We start from the raw sequence: 7,178 nt of genomic DNA on the forward strand, positions 1-7,178 counted from the left end.
CTGCACATGAGTGTTAAGTGTATTTTGAATTTCACCTGTGTAGATTTCCAATCCTTCGAGGCAAGTGTTGATGCCATCCAACTCCCGATGGTCTAAAGTGAACTGTCATGGATGGATGGGTGGTGGTAGCCGTTTGGAGTCAGACGAGTGATGCACCCATGTCATGTCATCGGCCTCATGCCATCCTGATCCACTGGCCTTGTGTGGTTACGGGGCGTGTCCCTAGCTAGGCTAATATCCGGGGGGTGAACCCAAGCATTTGCATGGCTAGGAACCAATCCATATGGAATGCCTAAGGCACAAGTGGTGTTAGTGTCAGTGTCGGTGGTGGCTGTTGAGAGCTACCAGCTTCGTCTTGTTCGACAAGAGTGAAGGTGAGTGATGGGGATTTATACAAAGAGACTTTCAGGTTAGGAAGCGGAATCTCATTTGTATATCCCAGAAAGAAAAATACAAGGTTTCCTACATCATCATACTTCAAATGATGCCCTTGCATCAAGTAGTGCTCGTCAATATCAATGCGTGGAGTAGAGACGTATGTCACATCTTGTCCATCCAATGCACCAATATCAGCGGCAATATGAGTTACAAGGGATGTGCAAGAGATAGATGTAGAAGCCTTGAATGTTTCTAACCAATGTTTAAACATTTCTTTCATAGGTGCAATTTTAGTCTTTTTAAGCATGGCATAGAGAATTTACAATTCGACATGATAAACAAATCTTATGTCTTGCCTAGCAAACAAAGTCATGGCAATCCATTGATGCATGAACCTCAAAGTAGGATGATGAATATTCATATTTTGAGGTTGAAACTTGCCAACTATGTTTTGACCCGAGATCATCCTCCAAAATTCATGGCGATTAAAACCTTTAAGAGCATGATCTAAGTCAATTGAACATTTTGTGCTAAAGCCAAAGTGAGAGCTGAGATTTCACCATGTAAGATAATATTCTTTCTCAAAAAGATGGAAAGTAATCCCACCCTCAACTTCTTGCAAAGAGCATAAGAAATGAATTGTTAAAAGGCGAGAACCAAGCTCGTCGACGAGAGCAACATTCTCCCATCCAACGGCTTTCCAGATGATGGCGAATTCGGTGTCCATACCTATCTTTTGGAGAAGGTCAGGGTCATACGCTATTGTGTGGATGAACACGTGGTTCTTGATGAGGTTGTACGTTTGCATCTCCTGGGCTCCCTCCAAATCAAGGTGTGGATCATCATCGCCTTCCTCCATTAGTTGTTCTTGCTCTTGCTCTTCTTCTTCAGTTGGCACCGCTTCTTCGCCTTCATGCATCGGGCTCTCTTTGGGCTCGGTGTAGCGCGCGCTTGAGCTTCTGTGGGAATGACTTGAGCTCACTCCCATGGCCTTCTTGAAAGCGTCGATGAGCTTCCTCCCGAACTTGCCCATGGAAGAAAAAAGACAACAACAAAACTCGCAAATGGGGTTACGTTAGTGAAAACAAATAAAACAACTCGTGAGCTTGGCTTGGTGATGATTAGTGTAGGATTTTTCTGCAGAGTTTCCTTGCACTCAAGCTTTGTGGAAAATATTTTTGTAAGTGATGGAGCAAAAGAGAGTGAGAGGGAGTGAAAATAGAGAGTGTGAGGGTGAGGAGAGCTCAACTCCTGGACTCTCGGCTTTTATTGACTGAAGCACCAGTTGAAGGAGGCAGAGAGCAACGGCTCCTAGCCGTTGGAGCAGTAGGAGTTGCAGCGGCGCTGGGCAGGGTGTGGCCGCACCCTTGGTGTGCTCACACTAGAGGTGGGCCCGCTTGGCTCCCACTTCAGTTGGCTGCTTCTAACGTCTCTCTGGGTGAGATAACCGTTGGTGCTTCCCTCGGTTTCAAATTTTTGCTCCCGAATTTTATTTTCCACAAAACTTTTATTATATTTTCAATTTTCATAAATATTTTAAAAATAAGAAATGATAACAAAAAAATCTATATTATGAGAAAATGATTTTTATTTTATTTTTCCAAAAAATTTATTTTGAAGCAAAATTTAAATTTTGAATTTTTAAAATTTTTGAATTTTTGAACTTTTGAATTTTTAAAGGATAATTACCGATTTAGCTTCAGCAAGGGCTCGACATTTATAGTCCGTCGGCAAGATTTCTCCTCCTTTATTGCTCTACAGCTGCATGAACAAATTCGGGAGAATTCTCAGGTTGCCCCGGGATTTTCCCCGAATGGTTGATAGGAATGGCAGCAACTATTTGAGCAATTTGTGTTTCTATCATTTTATTAAAACTTAATTGGTTCTTAACAGAGCAAGATAAATTTTCAAGTTTTGAATTTCTATTTTTTATCATTTTATCATTATACATTAACTTTTTAGTGATATTTTCATTAATTTTCGCCTGGCCTAATACCAGGTCTTTCAAGGAAGGTGGGACTGATTGTTCCACCTGTTATTGTTACTGAAGCGACCTGATTTCCATGAAGGGAAATCCATAGAGTCGAAGTGTAATAAGACCGTTGTAGATCATATTACCCAATTTCCAGTCGAATACCACATCCATACAACGATAATATCAGAGTACAAATAGTGTGGAATTACATAATTTATTACATCGCCGCATTGGTGGAATCAAAAGTAGCATTCATTCAGAACAGCTCAAAGATAATATCGCCAACTCGAGCGTAGGAACGAACCCCTCATCCATCAAACTCCTTGGAGCTATACTCCTCAGCAGAACTTGTGTGCCAAAATTTATCAATACGATTTGTACTGGCCACTCCCACCCTATGAGCATTGCTTTGTGAAAATTGGATGCAAGTTGGATATAATCGAAAGGAAGCTATAAGGCTATGGTTTCCTATGTATTAGCATATCAAGTAAATAATAGTTGGTCAAGTTTTAACACCATTCCCACACATTCCACCCCATTCCCACCAGAGCCAGGTTTCGATCCTAGGATCGATATACCACTATCACCACATCATCACCACATCACTACCATATCATCACTCAGTCGACAGGCCAACTCCCTCTCAGCACTGCCTCAAGGCCCGTAGCCCCTGGCTACGACCGACACTCTCTCACGGGGGAAGAAGAGGAGGACTCATCTCGCTATCTAGTTTAAGCGAAACCCAGGAAAGGTCCATAGCCAACAAGTCGGCACATGTATCGATCGATCAACCATACACTCTGCAGAGGTTTTACATAACCACAAGATCTGCCTTCTTCGCTGACCATCGTCAACTAGGCTGATTCCAGCCGCTTGCTAGCCTAGGATAATGCCACTCTACCATTCAGCCCTGGTACACCCTAAGTTTAGTCTAGAGTGGCTGAAACTATGAGTCATGAGCTGGGTCGACAAGGTCTCCATGAAGTCTTAGAAGGGTGTGGGGGAATCCTCCGCGCCCCGTACCTCCTTACATTGTCCGCTATCAACCTAGCAGTAGTGGCAATATCCTACCAAATAGTCTGGCCGTCCCGCACCATATAGGGCGAGTGGTACGTAAGGCTTCCCAGTGAATCTGAGTACTAGTAAGTCCTTAGGGATGACCAAGCCAGAATGTCTTCATCAGGGTTTCCATTTACCGTGCCATCATAGGTTCACACCTAGAACCACCTTGTATACCATTTACCCACCACATGTATCCATTTCTAGGGATGCCTAGGTAGCACCCCATGGAAAGACTTGCCCCAGGCTCGTCGTATACTCCAACTTGGTCGACACAACCCTCACCCTCGACACACCCAAGTCACACATGCAGCACTCTCCCCATAGTCTAGATAACACCACGCATTAATGTAGTATAAGCGTAGTAGAAGTATAAGCAATGAAATATAGCAGTAAGCGTGTGTCTAGCCTAATAGCAGGGTATGCCGGGGTAAGGTTGCGTCAAGGTAAAGGCCATCAAGTGAGCATACTACCATGCAAGTCCTATCATAGTATGATTATAACAGTAAAGTAAAGCAATAGCAGTTCTACATTAGCCATGCGTAATAGGTGCTATGAGATTGGGTGGGATGTGGCACCTTTAGTGTAGTCGTCTCCGTACTCCTCACGGTACTCACAATCCTCGTCCGTCTGGTTCTCCTCCGAGTCTGCATACGATTGAATTATAGTCGCGTTAGCGACGTCTATAGAATAGCACAAAGAAGCAATGAAAATTCAAAAGAGCCAAATGCACTCAAACATGGGTTCATTGTGTAAGGTTCGATTTTAGATGAATTTTGGTCCTAGTTCCCTATTTTTCTGAGGTCGTATGAATTAGTTATGAATTTCTGAAGTTTAAATCATCTCTGAAAATGGATAAGGCTGAATTAATCCTGGGCTGACACGTGTCACACTGTGACTGGTCCACGTGGCATGCTGATGTCATCATGACGTTATCTACGTCATCAGCTACTGACAGGTGGGGTCCGCATGGTAGTGTCACTGACATGTGGCCCCGATCAACGGTCAACGTTTGACCGGTCAATGGTCAATACAGGCCGGGTCCAAACTGGGCCGGTTGGGCCTGGATACGGGCTAGGCTTTGCCTGCCACGTGGCGCACGCTAGTGCGGCCACGTCGTTATATTGGGCCACTAACGGGCCATGGTCCACGAGCGTAGGTGAGGCGCGGTTCATGGTGAACCTGCCTGCGTTGGTCCATAGACCGCAGAGCCGGTCTATGAAGGACTTGGTCCACTTACTCCTTCCCAGGGTTTGGTTCACATGCACAACGTGGTCGTGGTCGGAGCTACTCGGTGGAGCTGCTCGGGATGTGGTCGGCGTGGTCGTGGTCGGCGAGGTTGTGGTCGGAGCTGCTCGGCGGAGCTGCTCGGGACGTGGTCGACGTGGTCGTGGTCGGCGAGGTCATGGTTAGAGCTGCTCGGCGGAGCTACTCGGGACGTGGTCGTGGTCAGCGTGGTCATGGTCGGAGCTACTCGACGGAGCTGTTCAGGACATGGTCGACATGGTTAGAATCCCCTTCTCTTCCCCGACGGCGCTCCCACCGATGGTGAGGTCACCGGCGAGCCTCTCGGGTGGTACTAGCGTCCGATTAGGGCAGGCGATAGCTTCCCCAAGCCTCGGCGAGTGCGACGGTGGGGTCGGGGCGACGGCTAGGGCTTCTTAGGGCTCTGGCCACAGTGAACGGTGGCGTGGGTTCGTCGGTGTGCATGGACAGGGCTACAGTGGTAGAGAGAGCCCAGTTGAAGGAGCGTGTGAGCTCCACGGTGCTTCTATGGCCATGGTGGGCGTGTTAAAGGAGCTCCTAGTGCTCCCAGTAGCTCCAGCCATGGTGGTGGGGGCAAAGCGAAGGCGGTGGCGCTACGACGAGGTGCGGTGCGGCAACGCAGGGCTCCGGTGGGCTTCTTCCTTGGCTAAGGTGAGCGCAGTGTGTCTCTCACCATGGCGGAACCAGTCGGGTGTCAATGTTGCCTCTACCGCAACGTAGAAGACACGGTGGTCTCACCATGGTCGTGCTCTCAGCCATGGTGAGCATGCCCGTGCATGTGCGCTCCTGCTCCGATGTACAACGTCATGGCTGGGGTCCTCCTTTTGGCTGATAGCAGCGCGCATGGCGCGTCCTGGGTCTCAGCAAGCGTGGCCATGGCGGTCTCCCTAGCTAACCAGTTGGGCTAGGCCGGAGCTCAAAGCTTCAGCAAGGTTTTGATCATGGCGGTGCATGTTCCATTTGGCTAGGGAGGTGGTCTCAGCAAGATGGCTCACCGTAGGGTTCGTGGCGGTAGGATGGCGGTGCGGTGGCGAGGCGAGGCCGTGATGAGGCGATGCAGTGCCGTGCCGAGCAGCTACATCGCTGTAGCTGATCGGGGCAGCGCTTCTGGCTCCGGCAAGGTCCTCCCCGCTGCGGCTTCCTTCTCCTCCTTGCTTTTCCCTCCTCCCTCTCTCTCAGCTTGACGCTGTGTGGTGCTGTGCCACCAGCGGCGACGGCGAACGGGCTGAGGGTTAGGGCTCACGGACGTTGGCTTTTATAGCCGAGCTCCAAGGGCTCCAATGGTGGACGGCGATCGGGCGGTGGTGATACGTGCGACGCATCCGACGGCTCTCGTGCGGTTGCATAGGCACGGCGCAAGGGGGAACAAGGTCATGCGATTTGCGTGACCCTAGGCCCGCGCCTACCACGCTGGTCGGCCTTCGGTCGCATGGGGAGATTGCATGGGCGAGGGGAAGAAGACGCTACTATGCTGACAAGCAGGGTCAGGTCGTCAGGCGCTTGGCGCGATGTGGCTGCGTGTTGCGCGTGATGGCTGACGAGCGGGCTCTTCTTGTCAGCGGTTGTGCGCGTGCGGGCGGCGATGCTAGGCCGGCTTCGTGGGCTACGCGCGTGAAATGGCAGGCGAGGCTGGTTCGCAAGGCCGAGCAAGCCTGGGCTGCTGCTGCCCCCTCTTCTTTCCTTTCTCTTTTATTTGTTGACAATTTGGTTAGGGTTTATCATAATATTAAGTAAGTTAGTTAAATATCACATAAGGCAAGAGAATCCAAATCACAAGTGGGATTAAGGATGCATGCATGATTTATTTATTTAGGAATTTAATTACACATGTGGCATAAAACCAAACTAAGCTTATGATCTTAACCTAGTTGGGTCACATCCAGTCCAAAACTAGGGTTAGGCTTCTACATATGTCACTCAACATCACATAGGGCTAAAACAAAAATTTTGTAGTTGTGATTTTTGGTGTGTGAATTTTTGGGTTGTTACAGTTACCTTGTCGAAACCCGTTGTTGATATACGCAGCGTCTTCATAGGTTTCACTGCAATTATTCCTCGAATGTCTGACCTCACCATAGACTTTGCAAATCATTTGTGAGTCCATGGCCTGAACGGTGGCCTTCATAGCTTATTTTTTGTGCGCCCTTTCGTTCAATCTTGAGAGTAACAGGTGTATTTTTGTGGTAAGTATATCCGTGTCCTTCACGTTATGCATGCCTTTTTGTTGTTTGCGTTCCTCTCCCCAGCTTTGGTTTGCCACCATCTTCTCAATGAGTGTCGTGGCATTAGCGACAGTGAGGGAAAGAAATGTCCCTCCAGCAGCGGCATCTACGTGCCCCTTTGACATGGGCATGAGCCCCTCGTAGAAATTCTAGAGCACAAGCCAGTCCTCCATTCCATGATGCGGGCAGGCCTGGATGTAATCCTGGAGCCTTTCCCATGCCTCGGTGATGGATTCGAGTGAAGTCTGCTGGAAGTTTGAAATTTTCTCCCTCAGGGC

General features: G+C 48.5%; 1 non-coding gene across 1 annotated transcript; it reads left to right on the top strand.

Moving 5' to 3' along the window:
* Positions 1–7,071: 7,071 nt before the first annotated feature.
* Positions 7,072–7,178, top strand: LOC136511549 (small nucleolar RNA R71). Its single transcript, XR_010772755.1, has one exon. It is a non-coding gene; the product is annotated as a small nucleolar RNA R71 (small nucleolar RNA).

The sequence above is a fragment of the Miscanthus floridulus genome, chromosome 1, assembly GCF_019320115.1.
Source record: "Miscanthus floridulus cultivar M001 chromosome 1, ASM1932011v1, whole genome shotgun sequence".
Lineage (NCBI taxonomy): Eukaryota > Viridiplantae > Streptophyta > Magnoliopsida > Poales > Poaceae > Miscanthus > Miscanthus floridulus.